Source organism: Notothenia rossii, assembly GCF_949606895.1.
Source record: "Notothenia rossii genome assembly, chromosome: 2".
NCBI classification, from domain to species: Eukaryota; Metazoa; Chordata; class Actinopteri; order Perciformes; family Nototheniidae; genus Notothenia; species Notothenia rossii.
Window position 1 is genome coordinate 59,153,458 of NC_136904.1, and position 14,404 is coordinate 59,167,861.

The window sequence follows — 14,404 nt, forward strand, 5'->3', positions numbered from 1 at the left end:
CATACTAATGAGACGAAAGCGGAATGAATATTACTACTCAGGATTAATGCCCAGGAAGCACCTGAAAACAATAAGCCAAGACAACAATTTAAATTTGTTTAAATGTTGCATAGTTTATTTTAAGGCACATGCAGCGGTGCCCCTTTCAATTTAAGTAAAACCTGCACCAAAGAAATAAGTTAGTATTTAAAACCAAGCAAGAGCAAGAAAATCCCTTCATTTATTGTGTTATCACAGAGGGTGGTCTGAATACAGTATTTTACAATGAAATAATACAGTAACATGTTGTGAAATCCTGGTAATCATTTATCCTGTACATTCACAGTAATTAACTCTGCTTGTATTGGTTTAACTGTGAAATTCAAAATTACAGTATTATATTGTGAGCATTACAGGTAAGACTGTAAAGTGGTAAAACAGTAATTTATTGTAAAATATTACAGCTAAATATTGTGAAATCATGGTAATATTTTACAGTGTACTCAATTACTTTACACCACTGGCTATTTGTTTCTGCTCAACAGAGCTGCATATGTCATGATAGGCCGCACCACAAGACCATAACATGGCCGCAAAGCGCTGCAAGCATTCTTCAAAATACTGTTTTTGGTGGTGTTAAAGATAGGATTAATAGCATCTGTGCTATTTGCCATCTCCCAGCAGGCAATTGCCAGCAGGGAGATGTGTTTCGGTCAGCTCCATCACTGGAGTCTTATTGCTACACAAGGTCAGCCATATAAAAAGATGAACACATAGAAAGAGCAGCCATCAGTGTTGTAATGCCACAATGTAGGATTTTGGTCTAAAGACTTTCTGAAATCTGGACACTAGTTCCGTTGATCACCGATCAAAACTGCCTGTGCAGATGCTACTGTTTTATGTGTTTTGATTGTTTTAATAATATTTTCTGATATAGGACACATACTCCCTGGAAAGCTGATACTAACTATCCCAATGAAATCAAGACAGTTGAATGTTAAAGATAGTAAATCACTGTGATATACTATCTCGTCATTTTACACAAAAGCACTGTTCAGATACACATACTGTAACGCTAACATTGAGATGCTTTTCTTTTAAGATCAGAGTTATTATATTAATATTTGTTGCAGTAAAATGCAACACCCCGCTGAATACAAAAAATCCACTAATTAACAATTCACTCGACACAACTGTATGGTGACGAGTATTTCTGCTTTGAAGTCCTGGAAGAAGTGAGCAGGAATCCAGCGATGAGTCGACAGTTCTTGAGCATCTCTTCTTTCAGCTGTTCATGTTACCTTCCACCCCTGCACCCCCCCCCCCCCCCCCCCCCACGCTGATGCCTGAATGACAGCGCTCAAGTCAATGTGTGTGTTTAACTGAGGCTGGAACAAATGAGCTGAGCAGAAATCAGAAAACCATCTCCTGTAACGTGACTCCCCTTCCTAACAACACCCAGGAGACCTTTGTTTAGGTAAACACTTATACAGTGGCATCAAAAAGTAAATTACTTATTTGGGAAATATTATAACTAAGACACAAACACACACACACACACACACACACACACACACACACACACACACACACACACACACAGACCCATGCACACACACACACACACACACACACACACACACACACACACACACACACACACACACACACACACACACACACACACACACACACACACACACACACACACACACACACACACACACACACACACACACACACACACACACACACTACTGTATGATTAATTATGATTCCTTAATGAGAAGGTCACCAGGACACAGACCACTGGAGTGTCAAATTAAACTTATAATGAACAGTTATTTCTTGTGGATGTATAAAATGTTGAACCTTGATAAGGTCATTTCTGATGCACTACACTACATTGGCAAGTTCACCTGTCAATTCATTACATCCGAGCTCATTTCTCCAAAGCATGTCAACGACACAAATCCCCAATTACCCATTACCCCATTAGACCACTACTTATCAAGGGCAGAAAATAATCTAACTTTTATAATTAACACAGAACCTAATGGTATATTGGTATTTTGTAGGCCAACCCTGTGGTCAGGAAATAATATAGATGTCAAATATGTGCAAAAAAACACCCAGCAGTAGGCATGCTTTACATGGTCGCCCAAACACACACACACACACACACACACACACACACACACACACACACACACACACACACACACACACACACACACACACGAGTATAAAGGGCTACACGCCTTTCTATTAACAGGAAATCACCCTGGGAGTTAGAGGTAATAGTATTGAGGCGATAACAGTTTAACTTAATGTAATCAGCATTTTTTATGCTGTTTTGAGCTTCTGTGAGGTCCTAAAAATAAAACAATTTTCTTTTGGTGAAAATGGGTCCGAGATTGAATTCTTTAAAATGTGCTTCTCTTTAGTGTCGTTTGTAGTGTAAGATGAAAACAAGATCACCACGTTTAATATTTGCTGGATGATATACTGCTGTAAATGCTCTCTATAGGTGGTACGTGGCTTCTCTTTTAGGGGTTCCATGGGAAAAGGTTATCAACAGCCCAGGTTAGGATCCCATAAATACAATTATTTGCAGCCATTGCACACAATACCCACGAAGCTCATTATCATTACTTTTTTATATTGTTTGGAATATTGCCTTGCCAATAATCAGTGCAGGTATAGGATTTCCAGGCCAATATTTAAGTACATCATTGATATCTAAAAAGATTTCAGGTGGGTTGGTGAAAGCATCCATCAGACCAACTACACATTTAGAATAGTTTTCAAATGTTCATTCACTTTTTTTCTTTACCTTTTTTTTTTGTGTGTGTGTGTGTGTGTGTGTGTGTGTGTGTAAGCATTTCAAAGGGTCCGTTGAAAACGTTCTATAAATGTTCAAATTCAGACATATTCTGTTACAGTTTGTTCCCCTGTTAAACTTGTTCAACATTAAATGTATGTATGGTTTTATTCCTCAAGACACAGGCAACAAGGATCCAGTCCTTTAACCTCCAGAGACCCACCCATTCATTTTTGTCCTCTGTGGAGCACATTGGGTTTTGGTCCATTACTTTGAGGTTATACATGCAACAGCATTAAGTCTAATTGTACTCCACAGAGGACATCTGCGGCTTTTCAAACATATGACATATGTGGGGGTGTGGCTTTGAAAAATATAATTTCATTGTATTTCAAAATGGCGTCCATCAACACAAGCACTATTATAGAAAGAGAAATGGTAAGTTTGTAATTTTGTAATTACCAGTGTTGTGAGTTCAATATTTTTAATTCATTATAATAAGGGAACATCTTAGGAGTTAGTGTAGTGAGTTTTCAGAGCAGTGTAATAATGATTTGACCTAAAACTAAATGTTTTTATGAAAGTCCTCTGAGGAGGACATGGGGATTTGCTAACTTTATATTTCCCCCATTTTACACAACAAAAATGTACAACGGAGTATTAGGGCCACACTCAGAAGAAAAAAACAGATTTTGAGAATAAAGTCGTAATAATACGAGAATAAAGTAATAATTACGAGAATAAAGTCATAATAATACGAGAATAAAGTCATAATTATGAGAATAAAGTCGTAATGTTACGAGAATAAAGTCATAATATTACGAGAATAAAGTCGAAACTGTTGAGAGGTCATTCCAGCAGACTACGCTCCAGCTCACCAGTCAACAGGTAACGTAACTTTACTTCAATGAAAACACATTTGATAAATGCTGTTTTGCTTAAAGATTCGTTACTCTTCAATTAAGTTGTGCTAATTTGCGAAGGGCTTCATATATTTTGGATAAGCCACATGAAGACGAGAACAATTAACGTTAGCTAATAACATACTGCAAGATAACGTCTACATGTGAGTCAAGAACGGGGCTACAGTCACTGTATTTTGTCGCTGTTTGCCCCTAGAAGGAGCCGAACCGTGATTTTAGAGATTGTAGCCTACAACGTTAGCCTGTCCTGTGCGAGTTTCAATTGTTTTTCGGTCATTCATCATGAACGTCTTCATCCACTCAATATATTCTTTACTGGCGTTGTAGTGCGACAGACACACTCTTACACAGGCTGAGCTGCAGTGCACATAATGTTTAGCTGGTCTCTACTTGTCTCTCTCAGGCCTGGCCAGTAAACTTCAGAGGCAGATCTGTTTGTTTACAGCAGCAGCCCAAGTAGGCGTAAACAGACGACCCTGGGAACAGGTATGGTAGACCCAGTACAGTTCGTTTCTGGTTGACACAGCAGGTTAATTGTCACCTTTGTGTTTCATGGCCAGTGTGATCATATTAAAGATGCCTGTTAGGAAAGCAGAATGCAAACTTCTATATCAAACTGAATTGCTGTATCATGTTTTCAGTGTTGGCAGTAGGTACCCTGAGCTACATGGCCTCTACTCAAAAGGGTCAACAGAAGCCTGCAAAATAACAGATATGCATTAGGTGAGGTATACTGGTCTAAGATAAACTGGCATTAGTTTCCAAATTATCTGTGTAAGTCTGGTTTACTGTATGTTGACTGGAAGTATAGCAGCAATCATGTTTTGTTGATATACTATACACTAAACAAATAAATAGTTGAAAACACATTACTGATATTGCTTTTGTCACAATGGGAACACAACTGGAGTTCAAAGCCTGAGACAGGTTCTTGTATTTGTAATTGTGTGATATACTACTGTCAGAGACAAGCTATGAGGATATTTGAGCAGTTTGGAGAGGCACAGGCATCTGAAGTAATTGCAAGAATATTCCTACTGTACATTAATTAAATACTCAGATAAACATAACATATTAGTATAACAATGTTACCAAAGCAATACAGGCTTTTGGGTCAGAGCTGTATGCTGCCATAAAACATATTGCTTTAGTTTACATAGTCAGGTACAGAAATTCTAACAGCATGTTTTGATCCCATGTATCCCGTGAATTACCATTCTTCTTCCATATGTAACAGAGTTATAAAGGTTGGTCTAAAATCTGGGTTAAATTGGAGAATTACGCCATCTGGTGTTACAAACACGTGCCTGCATTACTGTAGCTTTGTTATCGCAATGGATTGTGGGAGATTCCCATACTGCGCGAGGATCTTTTGAGAGTAAGGTTCTATTATATTATGTCGGTGGACAAAACGTATGTTATTATTTTATTAGGACAATAGCGTTCTGTTGTGTTTGTTTAGTTTAATGTTAGTCGTTTAATGCTCACAGCAACATGTTTTTTGTGTGATTGGCTATTTGTTTTATATGATTTATTAATGTGATCACCAATAGCTAATCTGAGCTAATAAGCTAACGTGAGCGTGGTGCTATCTCTCCGACAGAACGTGTCCTTTTTATGTGTCCATTCAAACGCAGGTATGTGAGTTTTGTACACCAGTTTGTTTATGTTTAATGTTTCACATTGTTTACGACCACTATACGATCATTGATGTGTTGTTGGAGATGTATATACTGCGCGAGGATCTTTTGAGAAACGTGTCCTTTTCATGTGTCCATTCAAACGCAGAAACGCAGTGAAATAAACCAAAGTATTCACCAGCTCTGAGTGGTCTGTTGCCGAGGGGACACTACACCGGGGGTTACATTGGTGCCGTGACCCGTTCTTGACTACGCCGGACCAGGGTGGATGTCTTCTCGCCGCTGCAACGTTTTGGAGCTTCAGTTCCTTCAGTGTGTTGGACTCTCAGGTTTATTTTGTTGATATAAGCCTTATTCTTTTGAGTTTGTCATTTTATTTTGGTTTATTATCGATGAAACATGAGTTCCAGTAGATTTAATACCTTTGAAATGAGTCCTTTCAATGTTGGTAGGGGTAGAGGACTATGTAGCACACCTGTTCCATTTTCACTAGGTGACTTTAAGGTGGGGGATAGGAAAACTTTTGATGGGGATTCAGTGCACAGTCCTACCAGAAGTGGAGATTTTATAACACCTTCCATCCAGCCTACAGTAGAGTTATCTACACCACAGTGCTTTAGCTCATCAGTCCTCAACCCTCCTGATGATGTGAGACTAGCTGACCAAATGAGCACTATTGTGCAGCAGATAGGGCAGCAGCTAGGTGATAGCATTATGTTACGCATTACCACTACAGCTGCTGCGCACACGAGTCATGAAGAAACATGCATTAAAAAAGACACACTCCCCAGCCAAACACTGGATCTCTCCCAAGTCCAGCTAGTCACTCAGAGAAGAATTAAAGACCCACCTGTGTTCAGAGGAGAGAGTTCAGACACACTGACTGTTGATGAATGGGAGGATTTGATGAGAAATGACATCAGGAAAAGCAGTATCCAGCCAGAGCATCAAGCTGAAGAAATTCTGATTCACCTGAGGGGCAGAGCAAAGGATGTTGTGAAGTTTGGGATAAGAAATAGTGGAATTGATGTCCAAGAGAACCCACAGGCCATCTATGGACTCCTCCGCAAACATTTCAGCTCCAGCCATTGCTCTTCTGTGCCCCTGGCTGACTTTTATTCCACCCTACCAAAAGAACAAGAACACCCATATGAGTACTGGCTCAGATTAAACAGAGCTGTCGATGTGGCTGACAGTTGTTTTAGGGAACAGGGTAAAGTGTTTGATAATCCCAGTATTGAAGTCACACGTATGTTCATCAGACACTGCCCCAGCAGAGATTTAGCTCTTACATTTAGGTCCAAGACAATTGATAAATGAAGTACAAGAAGTTCAGGAAGTGTTAGACAGAGAGAGGCAGGATAAACATGAATGTAGCTGAGGTGAGCACTAATGCTGCTTTAGTATCAAACATTCCCAAACAGGCACAAGCTGTGAGCCAGGACACCCCCGCGTTCGAGAGGTTGATTGGCATGCTGGAGAAGGTGTTGCTTCAGGCCCCTGGGTATGCTCAAGCTAATAGGAGGCAACATACTAGCAACAAGCCACCAAAGATTGAGGGCTTTATGGACATGCCTTGTTCTATATGTAATGACAGCTCTCACTCTGCTTTCATACACTGTCGAGAGAATAGACTTTGCTTCCTGTATCACTACTTACCTGGCCACCCAAGACGTGAGTGCCCAGAGGGGAGATGTCCTCCTCACTACAACCAGCAGGGAAACTGAATGATCTGCGCAAGAGGGAGGATAGTGCAGATTATGTGAGTGAGCCTCCCACCTTGGATATGAAAGACATTGATGATTGTGAATCATTGTATGACACCTACAGCAGCATGGTGCCATCAAATAAGACACTGATTGTACAAAGGCTGCAAAGACTCCCGGAGACTGATAGTCTATTCGACACGGCTGTGACCACCGATAATGGACATGCTCTCAAAGCATTAGTGGACAGTGGATCTATGGCATGCACAATTAGTGAGGCAGCTGAAAGAAGACTTTCACAATCTGTCCCTAACATGAAAAGGAAATCAGCTGAAGACTTTGTCATAGTTGGTTGTGGTGGTCACCTTGTTACTCCATCTGCCATGTATGATCTTACTGCATCAGTTTATGGCTATAAGGTAATAATTCCTGTTCTAGTTGTGCCAGGCCAAACTGATGAAATGATTCTCGGCAGCAATGCCATCAAGTGACTCATTTCGCAGATGAAAAAAACTGTAAGTTGCCAAAATATCACATCTCCTGTGACAAGTGTTCAGAGTGATAGTTTGCCCAAGTTGATGTCTCTGCTGTCCTCCTCAGATGAATACAAAGGTGGAGCAGTGACTAACAAAATTGGCACGGCAAAACTGAAAAGATGTGTAACTCTGCAGCCAATGTCTGAAAGTTTGGTGTGGGCGAAATTACCTGAGTCTGATGTCTCTGCAGTAGGGAGTACAGTCATCATTGAGCCCACCCAGTCAAAAGCCAGACCTGCACAAATTCTGGTGGGGAGGGTTGTCACGTCCTTATGGGGAAATGGCTGGGTTCCTGTCAAAATTGTAAACCCCACTGAAAAGCCACTCACCCTTAAAAAGAATGCAAAGGTTGCTGATGTGTCCCCCTGTGTTTCAGTGCAGGATTTACCAGATCCAGTTTGCGTCCAATCCAGTGCACAGTACACACACAGCCCGTCGCCTGAGCCAAGGTCAGAGGAGGAGATGTCCCGCATCTTGAGTGACATGGGTTTGCAGGATTTGGACCTCTCATCTTGTGAGGTCTCTCTCGAGTGGAAAGATAAGCTGATGAAGATCATTGAGCAGTAAAGATCAACATTTTCGAAGCACAAAATGGACTGTGGCGAGGCAGTGGGTTTTGTGCACAGAATACACCTGGTTGATGACAAGCCCTTCAGACTTCCATACAGGCGGGTTCCGCCATGTCACTATGACAAGGTAAGGACTGCTCTGAATGACATGGAGGAATTAGGGATCATTTGCAAATCTCAGAGTGAATACTCATCACCCCTTGTCCTCGTTGTCAAACCAAATGGTGACCTTCGCCTCTGCAATGACTTCAGGTGGTTGAACGCAAGAACAGTAAAAGATGCACATCCATTGCCCCATCAGACAGATGGCCTGGCTGCGCTTGGTGGAAATGTGTTCTTTTCTACAATGGACCTCACGTCAGGGTTCTACAATGTCGGACTGCATGAAGATGACAGAAACTATACAGCGTTCTCCTCCCCATTCGGTCTTCATGAATACAACAGGATGCCCCAGGGCTTGACTAACAGCCCTGCCACTTTCATGCGAATGATGATGTCCATCTTTGGGGATGAGAACTTCACAAGTCTGCTATGCTACATGGATGACCTTATGGTCTATGCTCCATCTGAACAGGTTACACTTGAGCGTCTACAGATGGTTTTCTCACATCTTGCTGCCAACAACTTAAAGCTCTCCCCTAAGAAGCGCTATTTTCTACGAAGGTCAGTCAAATTTCTGGGAAACATTATTTGTGAGGATGGTGTTAAGACCGACCCGAGTAAAGTGGAGGTTATAAATGATATGCAGGAAGCTGACTTGATGGAGCAAGATGAGCAAACACAGCGAGCTAAGAAAATCCGGTCTTTCTTAGGGATGGTTCTCTATTACCACCATTTCATTGAGGGATGTTCTGCCAAAGCTAAGCCACTGTTTAACCTTGTGTCTGAGCCTGCCACACCACACACAAGAGGGAGAGGCCACAAACCAAAGTTTAAAAAAGGCTATGTCAGACTCTCTCCAACAGACTGGAATGATGAGTGCAAAGAAGCATTTGGAACATTGAAGTATGAGCTGGTTCACAGTGTCACTTTAGCACATCCAGATTTTAACGCTCCATTAATTCTTGCAGTTGATGCCTCCTTTGATGGCATAGGGGCTGTCCTTTCACAGTTGCCTCCTGATGGAAAGATGGCCAGACCTGTAGCATTTGCTAGCAAGACACTTTCCCACTCTCAGCTGAACTATCCAGCACATCGACTTGAGTTTCTCGCTCTTAAATGGGCAGTTTGTGACAAATTTAGCCATTGGCTAAAAGGGCGACGCTTCACAGTCTGGACGGATAATAACCCATCGACATACATCTTGACTAAACCTAGGTTGGATGCTTGTGAGCAAAGGTGGGTTTCAAAGTTCGCAGCATACAGTTTTGACCTGAACTATATCCCTGGTCCAAAGAATGTGGTCTCCGATGCATTAAGTAGAGAGACATTTGTCCAGTCGTGCATGAGCCACCGTCTTGTGACTGAACCTTATGCGTTTTTACTGAACCACATGTCTGGGATGGTGGATAGAACAGTGCAGGATGCATTTAGGTGTACTAATAACTGCCAGGTGGTTGTTGATCAGTCCGAGGAAGTCATCACCCAGTCTCCTTCTCAGGGGTCCCTGTCATCACATGACGTCTCAGCAGTGTTGGATGCACACGACACTGGAGGTGTCGGCCAAGTGAGAGGAACAGGACCAGCTGTTTTTCAGGTCGCTGGTGTCGACCAGAATTCCTCTCTACCGAAGAGTGAACTTGTTAATCTCCAAGAGCAGGATGATGTCATAGGCAGGGCTCTCTATTACATCCAGCGCCGCAGGAGACCCACGAGACGTGAGCGTGCTGCTGAGTCTCGCGGAGTGACAAAACTGCTAACACACTTGCCCAAACTCTCCGTCAAGGATGGCATTTTGGGCAAGGTAAAGAAAGACAGACAAATAAACACGACAATCCAGCAAATTATGGTTCCAGACTCCCTTAAGGCCCAAGTTCTCAATGGCATACATGACTCAGCTGGTCATCAGGGACAGGCCCGCACACTTTTTCTTGCCAGGCAGAGATTATTTTCGATAGGAATGGAACGTGACATCATCAATCATGTGAGGAATTGCTTCCGATGTGTGGTTGGAAAAACACCTGAGCCTAACGACCGTGCTCCTCTTGAAAGCATTTGCACCTCTGAACCGATGGAACTAGTCTGTATTGATTTCTGGACTAGTGAACAGACTGACAAAAAGTGTGTGGATGTTTTGGTAGTCACAGATAATTTTACTAAAATGTCTCAGGCATTCCCGTGTAAAAATCAGTCAGATAAGCAGGTCGCTCGTCAACTTTGGAATGACTTTTTCTGCATATATGGTTTCCCCAAACGCATCCATTCAGATCACGGAGCCAATTTTGAGAGTCAACTCATTAAACAGTTCATGGAGGTAGCTGGTGTCCAGAAGTCACACACCACCCCTTACCATCCTATGGGGAATGGAGTTGTCGAGCGGTACAACAGAACACTTGGGAGCATGATAATCCGCACCAGTCTGGTTTCAAGGCAGGTCACTCAACAGAAACTGCTCTCCTTGCTGTCTCTGAGGAACTGCACACTGCTAAAGCAGCATCCCTCTCCTCTGTCATCATCCTTCTGGACCTGTCTGCTGCATTCGACACGGTGAACCATCAGATCCTCCTTCGCACTCTCCAAGAACTTGGAGTTTCAGGCACTGCACTTTCCCTCCTCACCTCATACCTCAAAGACTGCACCTACAGGGTAACTTGGAGAGGTTCCGAGTCCGACCCTTGTCAATTAACTACAGGGGTCCCTCAGGGCTCTGTTCTTGGTCCCCTCCTCTTCTCCTTGTACACAAACTCGCTCGGGTCTGTCATTAGCCTGCATGGTTTTTCATACCACTGCTACGCTGACGACACCCAACTAATTCTGTCCTTTCCCCGCTCAGAGACCCAGGTCGTTGCATGCATCTCTGGTTGCCTAGCAGACATCTCTCAGTGGATGTCTGCGCATCACCTCAAGCTCAACCTTGACAAGACTGAACTGCTTTTCCTTCCGGGAAAAGATTGTCCCACTCTTGACCTAACAATCAACATCGGCACCTCTGTTCTTTCCCTGACTCAGACTGCAAGGAATCTGGGTGTGACCCTAGATAACAAACTGTCCTTCACTGCAAACATTGCTGCTACAACCCGCTGCTGCAGATACACGCTTTACAACATCAGGAGGATATGTCCCCAGCTGACCCAGAAATCAGCGCAGGTTCTGGTCCAGGCTCTCGTCATCTCACGCCTAGACTACTGCAACTCCCTCCTGGCTGGTCTACCTGCATGTTCCATCCGACCTCTGAAACTCATCCAGAATGCAGCGGCTCGTCTGGTCTTCAACCTTCCAAAATTCTCCCACACCACGCCGCTCCTCCGCTCCCTTCACTGGCTTCCGGTGACTGCTAGAATCCACTTCAAGACACTGGTACTTGCGTACCATGCTGCGAATGGATCTGGCCCTTCCTACATCCAGGACATGGTTAAACCGTACACCCCAGCACGTGCACTCCACTCTGCATCGGCCAAACAGCTCGCTGCACCAGCACTGCGAGGGGGACCCAAGTTCCCATCAGCAAAAACTTGTGGGTTTGCTATCCTGGCTCCAAAATGTTGGAATGAGCTCTTCATTGAAATCAGGACAGCAGATAGCTTGCACATCTTCCGGCGCAGACTGAAAACTCATCTCTTTCGACTCCACTTTGAGCGATAGAATTACTAACAAAGCACTTATATACTAATAAAGGGCTGGCTTATCTAAAGCCAGTTGAGTAGCACTTGAAATGTTTGGCTCTATGAAACCTGATGTACTTACCGTATATGAGTCTGTTTTCTTCAAGGTTGTATCTTCCTGTTCGAATGCACTTATTGTAACTCGCTTTGGATAAAAGCGTCAGCTAAATGCAATGTAATGTAATGTAATGTAATGTAATGTAATGATAAGGGCCCTGCCTCCACATTCCAAGGCCAGGTGGCCACAAATGCTCCAAATGCTGACATTCTGTTACAATTGCACTGAGCATGAGACAACGGGCTTTGCACCTTTCTTTCTCATGTTTGGGAGAATCCCACGTCTGCCAGTTGATGTTGTGTTCCAGCATGCCCTCTCTAGCAGTGCTGTTGTTGACCATTGTGAGTTTGTTTCCCGCTTGAAAGGTGACTTGGCTGAAGCTGCTCAAATTGCCCGGCAGAACAGTCGGACTGAACAGGCGCGTCAGGCAAAGAACTACAACCGCAAAGCAAAAGGGTTACCTCTCACTATTGGTGACAGAGTCTTGCTTGCAAATCGTGGTGAGAGAGGGAAAAGAAAGATTGCAGACAGATGGGTTTCCACAGTTTATGAAGTGATATCTGTGAAGCCAGGAATCAATGTGTACTGCATTAGAGACCCTGTGACGTCAAAGGAATCTCCTGCTTCCTGTGAGGTGATGAAGATCTTGAGTCAAGCTGCTCTTCTGTCGCTGGAAGTGGACAAAGTGACCCAGTGGTTTCTCTTGCTGTACAGAACAGTGAGACGAAGACAGTTAACTGGCTCCTGCAGATGGAGGATGCAAATGATGGGGATGAGACAGCCAGTCAGCCTGATTGTTCTTTAGTTGTGGATGTGAGCACAGCACCTTCAGAAGCAGAAGAGTCTTTGATCTCACATGTTGTGTGTGAGGTTTTGAATCCCTCAGACTCTTTCGTACGTGTTGCACAGTTGCCCTCCACTGTTGAATGTGAGGTGCCCCAAGATGCATCTTTACATTCCTCAGCAGAAAGAGCTCATTGTGTGCCCTCCCCTGACATGGCAACAGATACACAACTAGGTGCACTCACACAGGGCCATGTAGTTAGTGAACAGCCTCTTCCACTTTGCACTAGGGCAGGTAGACCTATAAAACCTCCAGCTCGACTCATTTGTGAAATTAATGAGCAGATTGTTGATGACTCAGTGTCAACAAGTGGTTCTGTGTTTTCTATTATGAGAGACATATTCTTTAGATAGACTCCTGATAGTGACTATATATATATGTTTTAGTTTTTTTTTCAACCAGTATTTGCACTGTCTTAAAGTATCCCTCAGTAATTTCAAGATGTAGAAGAGTAATGTTTATTTTATAAGATGTGTACACGGCACCTTTTGTGTCTATGTTATGAAGGGGTTTGGCCAATCTCTTGCTGACTTGTTCCAAGTGGACAGTTTCAAACTGACTTAAACGAGGTTATGCTCAATTTCTACACAGCTTGTATTTTGTATTTTGTATCTCCTGTGTGTTTTGTTGTTTTCTGTGTTTTGCCCCAATTTAGCAGAATTTTAGGGGGGTGTAGGTAAAAGAGATATAAAGTTTGGTGTAAAATCCGGGTTAAATTGGAGAATTACGCCATCTGGTGTTACAAACGCGTGCCTGCATTACTGTAGCTTTGTTACCGCAATGGATTGTGGGAGATTCTCATACTGCGCGAGGATCTTTTGAGAGTAAGGTTCTATTATATTATGTCGGTTGACAAAATGTATGTTATTATTTTATTAGGACAATAACGTTCTGTTCTGTTTGTTTAGTTTAATGTTAGTCGTTTAATGCTCACAGCAACATGTTTTTTGTGTGATTGGCTATTTGTTTTATATGATTTATTAATGTGATCACCAATAGCTAATCTGAGCTAATAGGCTAACGTGAGCGTGGTGCTATCTCTCCTACAGAATGTGTCCTTTTTATGTGTCCATTCAAACGCAGGTATGTGAGTTTTGTACACCGGTTTGTTTATGTTTAATGTTTCACATTGTTTACTACCACTATACGATCATTGATGTGTTGTTGGAGATGTATATACTGGGCGAGGATCTTTTGAGAAACGTGTCCTTTTTATGTGTCCATTCAAACGCAGAAACGCAGTGAAATAAACCAAAGTATTCACCAGCTCTGAGTGGTCTATTGCCGAGGGGACACTACACCGGGGGTTACACATATAGGCCTACACATTTACAAGTTTTTTTTGTAAAATCAAACTTAGAACATACTTTAGTCATCCTGTAATTAAGGCATAGTTGAGTAAGTCAACAACATTGTGGTCTTTAACTGAGCTTGACTTGATATGAGAGTTAAAAAAATGATCCACTTATAAACATATACAAACAATAATGAGAAAAGATTCATACAAACACTTCAATTTTGTGTTACAGAATTGACTTGTTTCTACTGTACAGTTGCAGTTCTG

At 42.6% G+C, this 14,404-nt stretch overlaps 1 long non-coding RNA gene across 1 annotated transcript; it reads left to right on the top strand.

Moving 5' to 3' along the window:
- The first annotated feature begins 5,138 nt into the window (after window positions 1-5,138).
- LOC307028909 lies at window positions 5,139-14,100 on the top strand. The gene is made up of 3 exons (XR_013805142.1): window positions 5,139-5,363; window positions 5,515-5,678; window positions 12,362-14,100. It is a non-coding gene; the product is annotated as an uncharacterized lncRNA (long non-coding RNA).
- Window positions 14,101-14,404: the final 304 nt, after the last annotated feature.